Source organism: Apis mellifera, linkage group LG1 (genome assembly GCF_003254395.2).
Source record: "Apis mellifera strain DH4 linkage group LG1, Amel_HAv3.1, whole genome shotgun sequence".
NCBI classification, from domain to species: Eukaryota; Metazoa; Arthropoda; class Insecta; order Hymenoptera; family Apidae; genus Apis; species Apis mellifera.
The window spans coordinates 3,528,059-3,547,806 of NC_037638.1; the positions used below are offsets into that span (position 1 = coordinate 3,528,059).

General features: G+C 37.5%; 1 protein-coding gene across 27 annotated transcripts in view; it reads right to left on the reverse strand.

The window, feature by feature from the left end:
• The window catches only part of LOC409780 (CUGBP Elav-like family member 2), a 458,105-nt gene that overhangs the window by 236,574 nt on the left and 201,783 nt on the right, over positions 1-19,748 (reverse strand). The gene's annotated exons all lie outside the window — the stretch shown is intronic.

Here is a 19,748-nt window from a genome sequence, read left to right on the forward strand (position 1 = left end):
AAACGATTCGAACGGCATTGTTTTCCAATTAACTTTTCCGCATAGCGCGAAAACTTACAATCCCCTCCTTCCCTCCTCTTCTTTCCTAGAACGACTTGGATATTTCGAGGACAGGATAAATAACTAAATTGTTTTTACAGGCAAAGTATTGAATTATAATTAATAAATAAATTCCCCCAAAGTCAAAATTGAATTGTAGAGAGGGAATTACGGTGTTGTTAACAAACAACAGTGAGAGCCCTCCCTCCTCCTTCTTGTTGAATAATTTATTCGTTATCCGTGACAGTACGAAATATGTCAGTCGATAATGTATTATCGTAATTATTTTCACTTGAAATAATATCATTTGTATTTGTATTATCGTTTCCGATCCGTGACAGCGGATAAATTTATATGGAACCGCCGTATCGTTGTTGCGTTCTCAAGCTCATTACGTGTATAAAACCCCTTATTTTGCATATGGGATATTCTGGAAATTAATGCAATTAATTGATGCGTTACTTTTTTCTTCCTTCCTTTCTTCTTCTTCTTTTTTCATTTATTTATTACTTGACCATCTCACGTTTAGAATTTATTGCGTCATCTCGTTCTAGTTTTAGAAATTTTAGAATCTTATTTGTTAAAAGTTTTATTTTAAATGTTTACTTTTCATATATATTTTTTTTTTCAACGAAATACACGGCGGTTTATTTTCGGTAGAGAAGGAAGTAAAACTGGCGTAAAAAAATAAATTTCAATAAAAATAAAAATAGCAATTTCCTTTCTCAATGCAACAATACCGTTGGCGAAGAACGCAATTTTTCATTATAGGCGTGATATATTTTTCGTAAAAAAAAAAAAAAAAATACGTCGTATCTCGCGCGAGATATATTCTATCCCTCGTTACAAAGGGGGAGGAGGGGAGAGTGAAAATCGTGATTTTTATCGATGATTTTTCCCCATCGCAAGATTTATCGTTCGATCGTTAAAATTTTGATTGGCCTGATGGTTACGATCGTAAAACTTTTTACGCCGCTTAAACGTACAGGTAATATTAATTCGCAGAATTTTTCTTTTTTTCCCTTTTTTCTGTTTACGTCCTCGCCGCTCCATTTCCAAACCCCGGAGAATTTTCACGCTCGTAGTTCAAGCTCGTTGATCAAAATCTTTTTTTTTTTTTTTCCTTTCCAAATATAATTTACACAATTTTACTTCGAATATTTGTCACGACGATAATAAAAAGTTGTTGTTGCATTCTGTTCCCTTTTCAGAATTAAAATGGATCGATAATATCGACAGATTCTTTTCCATATATATAAAAAAAAGAACTAGTTTATCCATTTTCGAAACTTTTCTTCCTAAGAGAGCTTGAAAAATATATATATTACGTAATAAAGTAATGAAGCGTGCATCTACACATCTGAATCACAATCATAGAAATTACCACGATTTAACTTGGACGATCGAAAATTAGCCATCTTCCATTCGATAATGGAGGTTTAATTGGAAATTCAAATTGTCGAGATTGGATATGTGAATTTTCGCCGTGAAAAAAATCCTCCCTCGTTAAACGTTTCCTATACTCGAGCTCCTTCGACATCTGTAATTTGTAAATTACATTTCTACACAATTCTCACAGACCTTTAATTTCGTATCCCTTATTTCATCTATCGATATAACACGAGATCACCAAACATGTTCAAAAATCCTTGAAACGAAATAATGAGAAAATTTTCCAAAATGACAAAGGCATTGAAGATGAATACCTTTTTCTTCTTCTCTCCTTTATCGAAATATCTTTTTCAATTCGTCATCGACGAGGGAGGGAGAGAGGGGGAGGTGAAAGAAAGAAAAACGCGGGCGACACGTATCGAATTTATGCCTCCTTGACGTATACACCCTCTCCCCCATCTACTTATTCGTCGTTTATTCCCCGGGTTTTTACGACGCATCCCTTTGCATCCCGCCAAAAAACCATAAACACGCCACGACGCTACATAAAATCATAATACGCCACATAAATATCAGGCGTGGACATTCACTTTGCCACGTGCAGATCCACCCCTGTCTTTCGAAACGATTCTTTTTTATGAGCCCCCCTTTCTTTTACATCAAGCTGATCGTAATATCATTATATTCGTTCGTACTGCTTGCTTTTAACAAATTGCTTAGACGAAATTTTATGGAGAAGCGATAGAAAAATGTAATTGGAATACTTGGAACCTTAAATTTTAACAATTTTAATACCCTTTGTTAAAAATCATTCCGTTCGAATTTTTCCTTTATTCCAAAATTCAACAATTCCAATTAAGTAATACCAAACTGCAAAAGATTAATTATATCATCGACTCGATTTGCTAATTTAAAATTTAAAATTCCTTATCCTTTTATCATTATATATATATAAAATCTAAGCAAAATCAAATCTCGATTCCATCTTAATCTCTCGAAAACTCGAGAACTCTCCCTTTTTTTCGTGGAAATAAAATGGCCGCCAGGTAAGAAATCGTTCAAGGAACTCTTTCTCTTTCTCGAGAGAGAAAGAGAGAGGAGAGCTTGCAAGAGAGAGATAGAGAGAGAGAGAGGAGAGTTGTCTCTGCATGCGTGCAACTTTCACCGAAGGTGAGTGATCCCCTCGATTCGTTTCTCTTCTTTCGGGGGAGGGTTTCACCTTGAGGGTTGTCCGGAAGCGCGCGCGTGGAGGTAGAAGGGGAGGGGGAGGATAGTTGAAAAGTTAAACAGAGGATTGGAAATTGGGAATTCCTCGCTTCCTTGCGGCCAGCGCCGGGGGAAAACGTACCGCGAAATTTGCACGGTTGAACGGCGATGCCCGTGGCTCGAAATCGTATTAACGCCGGGATTTCTTTCCTCCTTTCACAACCACTCGGCGGTGAGCCACCAGCCACCGATCGAAAATACGTTTCCCTACCTTCCTTCTTCTTTTTCAACGGCAGTTGTTGTATTGTGCACGTCCGAAATAATTTTCGAAATTACGTTAATCATACTTTTTTTGTCAAGCGAACAATGAGTGAACATCGAATACAGAAATTTCCACGACCTTCTTCTTGTATTCTGGAATTTATAGCTTGTAAATTTGATTGATTGATTCGAAGAAATATTTGAAAAGAATAATAATAATAATAATAATTTTTAGAAGAAGTTTCAAATTAATTATCTCGATAACGATGATCGAGGTTATTAAATTTATCTGTCGTTATTGAAAGAGGTGAACGCGACGTGATGCGATTCCTGAAAGAAACGGATATATACGGATATATAGATTATGAACGCCTCCCGTATCCAAGCCGGATCAACCGTGATAATCGTTAGCGCGGTAATTGGCCCTAGATGGAGCCGGTAATGACGGTAAACTCGGGCGCGATTCTATTAAACCGACTCCGGAACGAAAGGCTTCTCTATAGGGGGAGGGGGTCGCGATTCCATACACTCGCGACATTTCCGTACAAATAAACGGACACGGAGGATGGATCCTGAACCTAAGGAATGGAAGGCGTTAACGCATCATTTGGCTATCTTGCGCCAATAATGAATAATGAACGAGTGAATATAAAATTGTTGAATACAAAATTTACGAATGAATTTATCACTTGTCCTTCTATCTTATCACCGTCACGTTTACGAAGTTCGTTGAATGAATTGGAACATTAAGAATATTCATCGAAAAGAGAAAAATTAATAACGCGTTGTTAATTGAAATTCACAATTAATCGTTCGATGAACGTCTTCGTACATTTTTTATCAAAATTTTTTATAAAGCCTAAGCAAAATCAAATCTCGATTCCACTTTGATCCTTCGAAAATTCGAAACTCTCCCTCTTTTTCGTGGAAAAAAAATGGCCGCCAGGTAAGAAACCGGCCATTCTTAACTATAGATAGACTACGTGTCTTCGTTAAAGGTGTCCATCTTTCGATAAAAGAATAAAGGAAGAGGAGAAAAAAAATTTCGTTTCACTTTACGGGAATAAAGAAATCGCGCGAAAATGGAACAATGGGTATTTTCGAAACACAACAGATGTCTACCTTCTCTTTTTAATTCGATATTTTTTCCACCCTCGCCCCCTTATCGCTCGCATTGTCGATGGCCGCTCGCCATTTTTGAATCCACGAATATATATATATATATATTCGCGATCAACCGCGAGAATCCTCTCGATCGGGTTGATGCGTCCCGGATTGCAGCAGCGGGGCGATGGGGGGAGGGGAGCTTTTCGAATATCTGCTCGATGGTCTATGAGAATTGGAAGATAGAATCACCGGGATCCCCGCCGATTTTTTTTCATTTGGCGGACAATTGAGCTGCTCGAGCGATGCCACCGATTTTCGAACCGAGCGATATCGTATGGATATTTATTTGATGCCCATCGGTTGACAGATGCGCCCACGGATTAACCGACTTTAAATATGGATTTCCCTCCTCCTCCTCTTCCTACCTGTTTTTATGCGCGCTTATTGATTTCGATTCGCGTTTACACGCGTTTATTTTTTAATGTAATCGCGCGAATCGAGAAAGGGACGGGAAGAGGGGAGCATTGCGCGACGATTATCGATCGTCGAGCAAAAAATTTTACAATCCGTTTTATCCGCCGGTCAATCGTTCCGATACTTTGGATTTATCGTGTTTGAGGGTGTTTAGAAATTTTCGTCTCTTCTTGAAATCGTAATCAGATTTTTCGATGGAGATAAAAAAATATTCGCGTGTCATTAAGGAGGAATAGAATTGATTTGATTTGGAATATTTTCAAAAATATTTCAAAACTCCGTTACTTCTCCCTTCCCTTTCTTCCTCAGTTAATTCAAATATGTTTATTAACTGAATATTAATTTAATATTAATTTAATATTAATTTAATAATATTAAAGCAAAATGATCTATCTAAGGGAAGAAAAAAAATCCCCTCCACGACCTAAATTTTAAAATTCACCGAGTGAATTCGAAAAAAAAAAGGGGGGGAAGAAAGAAATCCTCTCGATAATCCTTTCAGCGTCTGCGAATTTTAAAGATTGGAAAGAAAAATCAATTGCTTTAAAAAAAAAAAAAAAGAAGGAAAAAAGAGGGAGGGAATAAAATAAAATTCATCGAACAGAACGAATACGTCCGATACGGATCAATTTTGTTTGCCTATCACATTGTTATCGCAAAAAAAGCCTCCAATTATTCCCGAAGTCCATCAAAATCGATCCGCTCTCCCCCCTCCCCCCTCCCCCGGGGTATTATCACGGGGAAAAACACTTCATCAACGGCCGACGAGCCGAATCTAATTCCATTCGAAGTGGATCACGCGAGGATCGAGCAAATAGGCCAATCGGATGTCAAACTTTCCCCCTATCCTATGGCGGGACAACCTCCTCCTCCTCCCCTTACTCTTTATGCAGAAGGCGATAAAAGACAAAACGCGGGATCCTTTCAATTTTACGTAATTTCCTTCGAGGGGCTCGAGAGAAGCCTCTTCCCCTCCTTCTTCAGCCGATTTAACGAGCGCTTCTTCAAACAAGCAACGGAATCATCCCCCTCTTTTATCTCCATAATTCGGTCTCTTATTGGTATGTATATATATATGAGGGGAGGATTTTAACTTTTTTATTCTGAAAATAGGATTCTTACTTCCGAATATTCGAAAATGAATATTTAAGAATTGTTCAAGATACGTGGGATGATATTCTCGAAGGATAATCGATAATTGCAACAAGTAATCATATAAAGTACTTTTTTGACACAATTTAATTTAGTGTAATTAGTAGTATGATTGTGAATAATATCAATTAATATCGAAAGGAAATAGCTAGAAACATTAATCCTGACAACGTTTCTTCTACGTTGAAACAATCCACCCTTACAATTATCCTTACAAATATTCTCGGAGGGTAATCGATAATTGCAACAAATAATCGTATAAAGTACTTCTTCAACTTACAACTTAGTTTACATGGATAAATGGATAAACATGAATATGATTGAATAATATCAATTAATATCGGAAGGAAGCAGCTAGCCGAGAAACATTAATCCTGACAACGTTTCTTCCACGTTGAAACGATTCACCCTTACAATTATCCTTACAAATATTCTAGAAGGGTAATCGATAATTGCAACAAGTAATCGTATAAAGTACTTCTTCGACGCAACTTAGTTTAGCAGCAAGAATTTGATGAAACATTAATCCTGATAACATTTCTTCTACGTTGAAACAATTCACCCTTACAATTATCCTTACAAATATTCTAGAAGGGTAATCGATAATTGCAACAAATAATCGTATAAAGTACTTCTTCGACAACTTAGTTTACATGGATAAATGGATAAACACGAGTATGATTGTGAATAATATTAATTAATATCGGAAGGAAGCAGAGAATTTGATGAAACATTAATCCTGATAACATTTCTTTTACGTTGAAACGATCCATCCTTACAATTATCCTCGCGAAACTTTCAAAACGCGAATATATTCGAGCAGAATCCTTCCCCTCCCCTTTGAACTTATACGATCCATAAGAGACAAGGGCGAACCCATAATATTCCATCCTCGAACATACTCGAAACTCGAAGGAACGAGGCAGAGAGATGGATAGAGAATTGATATCGAACAGACGGGCCGACGATTTGCAGTGCTCGGCAAGTTTGTCCGTAAATCACGATACATCCAACCGACATCCCCAAGATCCACTCTCTTCCCTTTCTTCCTCTCCCTCAAACCATCGTCCTTTCGAGAGTGGAAGAAGAGGAGGAGGAGGTTAAGCCCGCCTTGGAGATTCACCCAACTTTCGTTTCTCGCCCGTGAATTTTAATAACCGACGACTGCTCGCGCCATCCATAAACCGTGTTATCTCTTCTCTCCTCTTTCCACTTTTATCTTCTTTCTTCTCTCTCTTTTTTTCTTTTCGATGATGTCGAAGCTAGAAAGAGATTATCATACCCTCGACAATTTGTCGAGATCGAATTTTTGCCATCTTATCATCGATTTAATTTATTAATTTAAGAAACGTCGCATTAAAGGAGACGCTTGCTTTATAATTTTCAGAGTCTTGATTATACATACTTCGAAAGAGAAAGCGTTCTCTCACCACGGCTTTTAGAATATTCGCCCCATAAAAATTATTCTTCATCGATTTCTTACCTGAAAGTTGAGAGAAATATATCTACTTATTTTTCAAATTTTATTTTTCAATAAAAGATTCATGGACGTTGACCTTGATAACCTCTCGCCAAGATCGAACAAGGATACATTCAAGCGAAGTTGGTGAAACCTTCTTGAGAGTCGGATCGCATGGACAAGTTGGAAAAGTAATCGCGAGAAAGAGCGGGCGAGACGAGCAACGTCCGGCATGGCCGACAACGCACACCTGCGTTGCGAGCAGCGGGGCCGTAAATCGGGGAAGGCGGCAACCTCCCCTCCAACCTCTTAAGGATATTATAGGTCGCGTACGAGTTCCCGTTGCAAAGTTTTCCCCACATAAAAATATCACCGATTTATGAGAAAACTTGCCGGACCCTCCTCGTTGCCACGGTAATTGTCCAAGATGTATCGCCTCTCCCCACACGAGTTTTATCTCTCCTCGGTGGATACAGGGCGCGCCACTGTTCCCCTCCACAGGCTCGATTCGTTCGTTGTTAAAATTTAACGTATACTTGACCATCGTACTTGTTGATTGATTGATGCTGTTTAAGTCGTCAAGTTCTTAAAAAAGGTTATTGAATTATTCAGGTATCAATTTAATCGATCGATTTCTATAAATTTTGAAAGAATATGGCTACCTAACCTCAAAAAAAAGATGTTATCTCACATGATAATGAGAGATCAAAATTTCTAAAAAAGAAAGGGAAAGGGACAGTTTTCGAGGGCGATTATACGGCGTTTAGCAACAGTGACTGTACGACTCTCGTGCTTTATCTCAACGAGGCAAGATGGTGTATAATGCAAAAAATATTTAATTAAACAGGATGATTAAGTGGTTCGAAGTTCTTCCGATTTCAATAATTTGAAAAGACAAATTCTTTATTCGATATTTTTATGAAGGAAAAATTCGTGTTTTTTGACAAATTGTTTCGAAATTCGTAAGAATTCTGGAATATTGGAATTAGAAATTCGAATAATGAATAAAAGTGTGAAAGAAAAATTCTCGACAGATCGTTTCGAAATATCAAATTTCTGGAAATAGAAATTCGAGGCAAAAAAAAAAATGTAAGCTCTTTCGTTATAAAAGATATAAAAATAATTCTATCATATTTTTTTTTCCTCCCCCTCGGCGAATAATTGACGCATGACCGATAATCACCAGCTTTCCGCCCTGTTCTACCGTATTCCCATTAGCTTTAAAACCACCATGGCTCCCCCTCCCCTCCTCCTTTCCCCGTGTATTTACAGCCAAAAGCGGATAATACTTTCGCGCAAACCCGTTCCGCTTCCGGCATTCCGACAACAAAGTACTTTCACGCATTGCATCATGCTGGAAATGTGTAGTTAATGTGGCTTACACGGGGATTAAAATCTTGCGTAGGAAAGCAAGTCCCTCTCTCTTTTCTCTCCTTTCCTTTCTCAATGTTCCACTCGTGGACACGAACAGTCGAATCAAACACCTTATCTTACTTCACCTTAACCGATCTTTCCATCAAATTCTCGATCAAATAAAGTAAACGTTATATGCAGACATAGATACTCAAAAGACCACAATTAATTCCAACAAATTCGTTTGTCTCATCGAATTCGAATATTTTATTAAAGTATTCTTAATTCGGATAATATATTCGATGAGGCAAACGAGTTTGTTAGAATTATATATATATGTATGTACTTTATTAGAGTATTTTTAATTCGGATAATATATTTGATGAGGCAAACGAGTTTGTTAGAATTATATATATATTGTATATATGTACTTTATTAGAGTATTTTTAATTTGGATAATATATTTGATGAGGCAAACGAGTTTGTTAGAATTTTATATATATATATATATATATATATATATATATATATATATATATATATTATCTCGAATATATTATCTCAAATTAAAAATACTTTAATGAAAGTACATATATACATATATAATTCTAACACTCATTTGCCTCATCGAATTCGAATATATTATCTCAAATTAAAAATATTTTGATGAAAGTACATATATACATATATAATTCGTTTGCCTCATCGAATTCGAATGTATTATCCGCATTAAAAATACTTTAATAAAACTCGTTTGCCTCATCGAATATATTATCCGAATTAAAAATAATCTAATAAAGTACATATATATATATATATATATAATTCTAACACACTCGTTTGCTTCATCGAATTCGAATATATTATCCCAAATTAAAAATACTCTAATAAAGTACACATATATATATAATTCTAACATACTCGTTTGCCTCAAAGAATTCCAATATATTATCTCAAAATAAAAAATACTTTGATGAAAGTATATGTATACATATATAATTCTAACACACTCGTTTGCCTCATCGAATTCCAATATATTATCTCAAAATAAAAAATACTTTGATGAAAGTATATATATACATATATAATTCTAACACATTCGTTTGCTTCATCGAATTCGAATATATTATCACAATTAAAAATACTTTAATAAAGTATATATATATAATTCTAACAATCTCATTTGCCTCATCGAATTCGAATATATTATCTCAAATTAAAAATATTTTAATTAACGTACATATATATAATTCTAACAAACTCGTTTGCCTCATCGAATTCGAATATATTATTCGAATTAAAAATACTTTAATAAAATTATCTATATATATATATATATATATATATAGATCAGTGATAAAATACGCGATTGGCGTGCGCCGCAAAATCTCATGGGGAGGGAGAAGGGATACGGGCCCCATTGGAATTTCCACGGTGTTGGTGTATATATACATACATATATATATATATATATAAACCCTGGAGAGGCTGGCGGCCCTCGGTCAATGTAAATTCTCTCCCAACACACGGGCTTTTCGGCTAATGGTGGCCGGTGGTGGGTGTGTATGCCGCTACTATGGCTATCAATTTAACGGTGTAAGTCCGTAATATAGCACCAGAGTCCAGAACCAGAGGGAGGGGGAGTGAGACCTGGCCTGGAACAGCCACCACCCTCCTCTTCCTCCTCCTCCTCCTCCCACCACCCCCTTAAAACTGGCCAACGAAGTAAGAGGATTAAAGTACGGGCTCGCGAGGGTGAAGTGAGGAGGCGGAGGGGGTGGTTCCGTTTTTATATAACCTTCCAATATTTCAACCGTTTTTGCCGGGGCTCGCGTTAATCAACTCGAGAAATGAATTTAATAACCGACCGCGGGAAGAAAATCGGGGAGAAATCGTTTCCGCGATGATCCCTCGGATCCGCCGTCTCGTTTGTACGGGGTTGAAACGCGATGGCGATGGTTCAACGAATGGGAAGGGTTGGAACAAATTTTTTTCCACGCTTCGTTTGATCGGTTCGATATTTTCCTTTTTTTTTTTTTTTCTTCTTTCTACTTTCCGTTCTTTTTCCTCTCTCCGGGAGAGAGATCCACGGGAAAAAAGAAAAATTAACGGGTTATATTGAAATAGTATTTTCAAACTTTCAAAATGATAATTTTTAAATAATTACTCTTCATAAGTGGTTTAAAAAATTCGAATTTCTTACGAAATCCAATCATTCCTTTCATCCCTTTATGATAAATGCGTAGGAAATATAATGATGGATAAAATGGAACAATTATCGGAGGATAAACATTTAAAAATTTCCTAATAAAATCGTATTCGTCCATTTTCATTCCTTCTATATAAATATTCTCGAAAATATGTTATATATGATCGATAAAATAAAACAATTATTGTACGTGGGAAAAAATTTACCTAATAAAAGGATATGCATGTTTAAAAACAGTCGTGGAAAGAAACAAGGAAACAATACCACGTGACAAGAGAGAGAGAGAGAGAGAGAAAAAGTAGAAAAAGTAGAAGACAGGCGAAAAAAAATTCAGGCCGGGTCGGATATTCACGATCACGGATTGCACGAGCGCATTATTCGTTGGATCGGCGCGGGCCTCGTAACGCGGGTATCGAATTTCGATTAATCGATCGTGCGGCCATTAAGCGGCAGAGCCAGGGCAGGGCCATTAATAAGAGGGGGTTGGTTAATATTGTAAAGAGGCTCGGCGCGGGTCACGGATTCCGCGGTAACGTAGACACTCTTTTTCCCCCCTCAGAGATGGATGACGGCAACCGAATAATAAAGAACGGAGCAGTGCATTTCTCAAATTTTTCCCTCCCTCTCCCTCCTCTCTCTTTCATCCTTCCATCCTCCCTAGGAGAGGACTCCCATTCTTCCCCGCTTTGACACACGCCCGTATTAGACGCGAGTCTCTCGCCTCTGTAATTTTTTCTAGGCGCCACGCGATCCTCCTCTTTGTCGTTGCTTCTCGTTTCCTTCTTCTTTCTTCTTTTCTCATTTGCAAACGCGAATCTTTTGTCGACAACGCGCGTTTGGAAACATGGATATTTTCCTCTTGTCTCGATCGATAAAGACGATAGTTTAAGGAAAACTCGTTTGGAGATGTCGACGTGTATTAAAACTCGTGATTCGATCAAACGGTTTGAAAATATTTCCAAGCTAGATTTTTTTAATCATATTTCAATAAATAAATAAATAAATCTCTCCAAAATGATCGATCCTACTTTAAAACGGAGGAGGAGGAGGAAATGCTTCATTTTCCTGGTGGTGGAGGATTACAAGCCGTTTTTTTTTCTTTTTTCCTAACAGTTTTAATTAGTTTCAAGTTTAACGCGGGCGTATAATTGTGACCATCCAGGTTTCCACGAGCCGAGCTGTGGGGGGTGGCTAAAGAAAACAAGGGTGAAGTGAAAAGTGGAGCAATTTGCGTATCTGGAATGTAATTAGGTCTAAAGGGCGTTGTCATTATTGTCAGCCGGGCCATTGACTCTGACCACCGAGAAAGAGAGATAGAGAGAGGGAGAGAGAGAGTAGGAAAGAGAGGAGGGCCATTCCGGATTCTCGCGGGTCGAGAAGTCTGGCTTCACTCGAATCGCTTCACGATCCTTCTGACAACCCATTTACACGCTGTTTAAACGTTCCAGCTGCATGAGCCGGATACGTAATGGACTATTGCAGCGGAGGATTATTAGCAAACCTCAAGCAACTATCGACTAACGACTATCCCCCCCTCCTCCTCTTAACGCCAATTTTATTCGAGAACTCTCGTATTTCGAGCGAATAAATAAATTATTCGAGAGATAAGATGCACAAAGCACCATACGTCGAATCTCTTGGGATCGAAACGTGACGAAATAAATTAAAAAAAAAAAATAACGTGTTCCATTACGAATATATAATTTAAAATGAAACGGAATGGCGCAATAAAAGAAGTTTTTATCAAGTATCGCATCGTACCAGTATTTTAACAATCTGGAAAAGCTTGGAGGAACAAGTTAACTTTAAATATTTCCTTCAGGAAAACCGCTGTAAAAATCGCACAGTTTTCCATAAAAACAATTTCCTATTATTATCTTCCTTCGGTTGTAAATATTATAAACCGTGGATAATATATACAATTTTTATTTCTTAATTATTCCTCCTGAGGAAGAGAGAGAGTCGAAGTCAGAGTCAAATGAAAAACCAGAGAAAGAGAGAGAGCGAAGAAACATCGAAACAATGTACCTTTAATCGCGTAAGAAATTTCAGAAGGGGGGAGGGAGAAAACGTTTGCCAAGGGCCAAGAAGCCAACGGCATACTTGCGCAACTTCCGGCGGAACGAAAGTCTCCTCCTCTCGAGCAGGGTATAATACCTAACTACTGTTCCCGTTGTTTGATTATACAACGATCCGCGTAAACTTTCCACGACAGTTGGAAATGGCTATTACGAAGTTGAAATCGAAGCTGTACAATGTAAACACGTTCCATCCGCCTAACGCAACCTAACCCTCCTCCCCCTCCCGGTTAATCCAATCTTCGATTTTACAGTTTCCACGGTAATTGTTAAAACGCTGTTCATAATAATTCGAAAACTTTTGTTTCTAAATCGAATCTTCTGAACAAATATTCTTACAACTAGAAACTACCCCCTCCTTTTCCAATTCGACGTTCGAATAGCGTCCACTTTGGAGGAATTGTGCGTTCCCTTCGTCGAAAGAAGGGTTGACAGGGGGTGGAGAGGTGCAGGTGCGTTTTTCGCCGGGGGACATGTACGGGGCTTTCATTAGCCGCAGGAAATTAAGCCAGAACCGCCGGAGCCACCCCCGAGAGGGTGTCGAATATCGCACCCCGGGGGGCCAGAATCCCGAAAATTGAGTCGCTTCGGCAAAGACCGAGGGAGGATGATATCCTTGGAACGAGAATATATATATATATTTTTCTCCAATTCAACCCCCATTCAATGTGGCAATATTTCCCTCCTCCTCCTTCTGTTCCCCATCCTTGAAATCGTAAAATTAGAAAATTACGCCAACAGGTAACATTCTCGAAGAAGAAAGGAAAATTCGAAAAATTATCCAATTCTCGAGCCCCAAAGAAGGGAACAAACTCGCTCCTCTTCGTCGAAAGAAAATCACAGAAGGGAAAAGGGTTACTTTGATAGTGCAAAATCGAAAATGTCACCCCATTCGCGTATAATAATACACATACAGAGAGGGAGAAGCGCGTGCATCAAGGGGGCCACGCTTTAAACCCTCGGTCGATTACGCTGGTCACGTGTAGTGTCCTGTGCGATACGAAAGTCGCATACAAAAGTTTTTCTCGACGGGGAGAGGAGGGCGTTCACGTTGCTACCCTCTTTCACCCCTCGTCGTTGTACACTTGTACGCTGGCTTTCGTGACGATGATGGAGGATGTTGAAGGAGAAAGAGTTGGGAGAGACACGTGCGCGATGATATCTCCATCGCGAACAATAGTTTGAGAGAAAGAGAGAGAGAACGAAGGTGTCTTTTTTTTGAAGTTAAATCTGTTTAAACGTTCTTTCTTGGATTCTTGAAATATTCGAATATTTTGTGCGATAATATTGTCACTTTTTATATCGTGAGGATAACAATAATCGTAAATTAGAATAAATAATTTCATAAAAAGAATGGAGGGATGAAAATGGACAAAGTGCGAAAAATGATTCTAATTGTATTTTTGAATATATATATATATATATAAAAAGAAACATTTAATTCGCGAGAAAAAAAAATCAATATCGAACGCAGCGTGTAAACGAAACACGTTCGAGGAGAGATACGAGCGGGATTATTATTAATTTCTGAAATGGCGGTATTCATTCTCACAATATCTCTCAATAAGCGTAACGCAATACATAAACCAATCCAATTACACTGTCAATTCACCGCTTCGACGACGCATAACAATTACGGAAAACAGACTAAAACCCAATTTTAAACAACTGTATTCAAAATGTTTACACTCAATTTATCCTTGCTTATATCTCTCTCTCTCCATAAAATCATTCTTTCGAATTTCCAACTTTTTCCCGCCACTGCGACAATAAATACAGAAATCTAATCCAATACCCTCGATCAAATATCATCGACAACTCGTAAGAAAAATGGCGTCAGCCTCGCTTAAGAGACTCCGAAAAACGAACAGACAGCAATATCATCGCCAAAGATATTACCAATATTACACTCGACGAGCAAACAAAGAGACGAGACAGACTTGGAGAAAAAGACTCTCTCCCTCTCTCTCTCTCTCTCTCGTGGTCGCCTGCAGTTGTTTGGAAAGGAGGGAGAGGAAGGGGTTCTCCGTGGTTGTGACGAGAGATCCCTCTATAAGGGAGGAATCGGCAGGATTGGAGGAAGAATAACGGACCGTGAGAAATGTAATGAATTACGAGGTGCTCGATGATAAAGAGGCGAAAAAGGCGAAGGTGGAAAGGGAGGGGAGGACGAGGAACGCATGAATAAACGAGCAAGAGAGTTGATGAACTGCTACGGGTAGAACTAACACACGGGACAAATCAGGTTGCTCGAAGTCGACGAGGATTTTCAGTAATTTTCGTAGCGCCATCGGCCGGGCTGCTTCTTTCCATCCTTCCCCCTCGTTTCTCTCTCTCTCTCTCCTCGTTTTTCTCCCCTCCTTCGATCTTCGTTTCACGCTCACGTTTCACGTTTCTCGTCCGGCGTAACGAACGGTATTCCGCTGATCACGAATAATTTCTTTCTGGAGAGTCCATTAGGGGACCGTCCCCTCCCCCCTCTCGCGCACACAGACACCCATCGCTTTCGACGCCTCGTCCATTCGAGGGAGAAACGAACGACTGTTAGAAAAAAATCTTCTTTATATCTCTATAAATTCAATTTCGAAGCAAAGAGCTTTAAAATATTAACCATTATAACCGAACTTGTTGAAATTGTCCCACAGAAAACAGCAACAATGGAGGATATTTTCGCGTGATCGTTACGATGGAAATGATTTTATTAGATTTTGATTCCGTTCCAATTTCATTGTTGCTGTTTTCTGTGGGACAATTTCAACAAGTTCGGTTATAATAGTTGATATTTTAAATATCTCTTTGCTTCGAAATTGAATTGTCGAGAGGGAGAAAAAAAATGGATGGTATCAGGAACGTTATCGAGATCGAAAGAGGTAAATGTAAAATATATATATATTCAAGAGGTACCGCTTCGGGGGACGGATGAAAAGCTGATAAAGCTGCTTCGTATTCAATTTAAACGACGTTGAAGAGGAGAGAGAGAGAGACTATGGGGTCGATGATGGCCCAAATTTATCGTCGGAATCTATTATTTCTTCTGGCGGCGGCGCCCGCCACCTTTGGCCTTTTCTCATATTCCGCCTACCTCCTCGCTCTCCCCTCCCCTCCTCTCCTGCTTCGCTTCCTTCACCGTCCTCCCTTTCGTCCTCCGATTTCCGGAAACAGAGAGAGACGAAAAGAGAGAAGAGAACGATCTTTTTCCGCCAAATCAACCCGGCAAATTGGGGCTTGCAAATGATCCCGCCTTAAAGATTCCGCTAATTGTAACGATGGAGGAGATGGGCGGATTTCCAGGGAAGAAATCTTACCGCTAAACTAATTGCGACCGAGGCAAGGGGGAGTAGGAACAAAGTTGACATTCCATGGGACAGGATGTCTCGGGGATTACTCGTTCGCTTTTTGTTTCAACTTCTTCTTCTTCTTCTTCTTCTTCTTTTCTTTTTTTTTTTCGAGAAGTGGAGTGGAGTTTCGCAAGGATAAGGTTCTTTAGGGTAATGGTAAATTGGATTAATCGAGTCTCGATTTCTTGCTCGAGATTTTTTTGTGGTAGACATCAGATAGGTATAAAATAATATTTATTTGATAATCCTTTCAACATCCCCGTTGTTGAATAATTCTAAATAGATTTTTATTAAAATTTTTGAAAATTAAATTTCTTTTAAACATAAATATATTTTTCATCAAACAGCTATCTTTTCACTCGAATATAAATTTATTCACAAGATATTCGATACATGTACATTTCAATCCTTCAAATATTATTCGCATGCATATTACGTAGAAAAAGAAACTAAACAGAATTTAACCTTTTTCCAAAAAAAAAAGAAGGACCAGAAGAAGATTTCCAAAAAAAAAGAGAAAAACCAGAGATTTTTTTTGTGGTAGATATCAGACAGGTAGATAACAGATAGAGGTATAAAATAATATTTATTTAATAATCCTTTCAACATCCCCGTTGTTGAATAATTTCTAAATAAATTTTTATTAAAATTTTTGAAAATTAAATTTCTTTTAAATATATTTTTTATCAAACAGTTACTATCTGATATTACTTTTCACTCGAACATAAATTTATTCACAAGATATTCGATACATATACAATCCTTCAAATATTATTCGCATGCATATTACTATATAGAAAATGAAACTAAACAGAATTTAATCTTTTTCCAAAAAAAAAAAAAGAGAAGGACCAGAGATTTTTTTGTGGTAGATATCAGATAGAGGTATAAAATAATAATAAAATAAATATAATAATAAAATAAAATAATAATAAAATATAAAATAATATTTATTTAATAATCCTTCGAACATCCCCGTTGTTGAATAATTCTAAATAAATTTCTATTAAAATTTTTGAAAATTAACGTTAAATTTCTGAATGTTCTTTTAAACATAAATATATTTTCCATCATACAGTTACTACTATCGATATTATTACTTATTTTTCATTGGAACATAAATTTATTCAAAAGATATTCGATTCATGTACATCTCAATCCTTCAAATATTATTCGCATGCATTACTATATAGAAAAAGAAACTAAACAGAATTTAACCTTTTTCCAAAAAAAAAAAAAAAGAAAAGAAATCGAGAAAATCGGCTACATGTTTCACGATCGATCGAGAGGAATCAGAAGAAGGGTAGAATTTTGTGCGCAACATGCACAATGAGACACACCGCATCTTATTTCCTCTGCGGTGTAAAGTCAACGATGGCAGCGAATTGGCGAAAAGAAGGAAAAAAAAGGAAAGGAAAAGGTCGAGTTAACATTCAGCTGCGATCGAAGATTCGATAATCGCAGGGAGCTCGTTCGCGGCAGCGATACGGCTGGCAGCGTCCAATTACCGATCGGTAATTGGGGCAGAATTTCTGCTGAGCTTAAATTCGCGCTCCGGTGTCCAAATCCCCCTCTCCCCCGTCCACGGTCACTCCCGCGCCCAACTCTTCGTTAATTAAACCGATTAAAGCCGCGACCCCTCCCCCCCGACATCGGATCTCCCCTCCTTTTTTCCTTTTGCAATGCGCAGAAGAGGGAAATACGGTCTTACGCAGCTTACGCTTTCCGATCCGATTTATGAACGATGACGAATTGCGCGAGGAAAAGGAAGGAAAAGGAAGGATGAGAGGGTGTAAAATAAGAAAGAAAAGAAAAAAGAAATGAGAAATGGAGTTTGGATCTTGAAGGTGAGTTTTGTCGAAGATGAGGATCTTAGATATTTCATTTGGGGAGGGGAATGATCTCGATGTGAATGTTGTTCGATTTTTGGAGATGAGGAGGGAATTGTCGATGAGAATATATTATTCTTGGATACTTGGTACGTAGATCTCGTAGATGAGAATGTACGATTCTTGGATATATCTGAATTGGAAAGAAAATATCGTTTGATTTCTGGATACTTGAATTAACTTGGAAAATTGTTCGATTCTTGGGTTATTTGGATTAATCGATAATCTTGGATGAGAATATCGCTCGATTTTTGAATTAATTGAATTAATTGTTCGATCCTTTGGTTATTTGGATTAATCGAAAATCTTGGATGAGAATATCGTTTGATTTTTGGATACCTGAATTAACTTGGAAAATTGTTCGATTCTTGGGTTATTTGGATTAATCGAAAATCTTGGATGAGAATATCGTTTGATTTTTGGATAACCAAGAAGAGAGTCGTAGATGAGAATATACGATTCTTGGATATATCTGAATTGGAGAAGGAATATCGTTCGATTTCTGGATATTTGAATTAACTTGGAAAATTATTTGATTCTTGGATTATTTAAATTAATCGATAATCTTGGATGAGAATATCGTTCGATTTTTGAATTATTTGAATTAATTGCTCGATCCTTTGGTTATTTGGATTAATCGAAAATCTTGGATGAGAATATCGTTCGATTTTTGGATAACCAAGAAGAGAGTCGTCAATGAGAATATACGATTCTTGAATATATCTGAATTGGCGAGGAATTGTTCGATTCTTGGATTAATCAAAAATCTTGGATGAGAATATCGTTCAATTTTTGGATACCTGAATTAACTTGGAAAATTGTTCGATTCTTGGATTATTTGGATTAATGGAAAATCTTGGATGAGAATATCGTTCGATTTTTGGATAACCAAGAAGAGAATCGTCGATGAGAATATATACGATTCTTGGATATATCTGAACGAGAGAATATCGTTCGATTTTTGAATCAATTGCTCGAATCTTTATTTATCATTTGGATTAGTGGAAAATGTTGGATGAAACGTTGGAATCGTGGATGCATCGGGCGAAGATATGGATGAGAATACAGCTTGATTCTTAGATACTTGGGTCGAAGGAAATTTCATTGTGGAAATGTGAAGTTTGTGCCGCGTTGTTGCCGGTTGGCGGTTGGAAAGTTTGAGAAGATTGGATTACGGAAGTTACGAAACGGTTCTTCGCGTCTTTTGAAGTAATTTCGCGAATTTCGCGAGGATTATCGTTTATTTAATTCTTGTTATTATTTTCCCCAGAGTTTCGTCTACCTCGCTCGATTTTTATTTTTGTTAATAACAATTGTTAATAGCTGGCAAAATTTTAAATTAATAATTTTATGTAATCGACATTGAAAAAAACAATAATTGTTTATTCAATTTTATCACAAAGATTTCATAAAAAGAGACGCACAATCGATCGTACCTCGAACAAATTGCAATCAAAGGAACAAATCACGAAACGTAAAAGGTAATTATAAAGGAAACCACGATCCATACTTTTCATTCGAAATTCATCTCTTCCTTTCCTTTTCCGCCAAACTAAATACAATTACCAACGTTCACCGATATTCTCGTTACCACTTTTATCGATGCTTCTTCGATCTTTCGCCCCTCGTTACCATTGTGACCCGTATTCCGGTCAAAAGTCAAGAAAACGATATAATCGAAGAAGCGCGTAATTGAATAATCAATCGTTGCCAAGTATCCGTTATATAACTCGGCTTGCGTCGAACGGGAGCGGAATAATTGCTAAATAATTGTCCATAATTCAAAGAGAA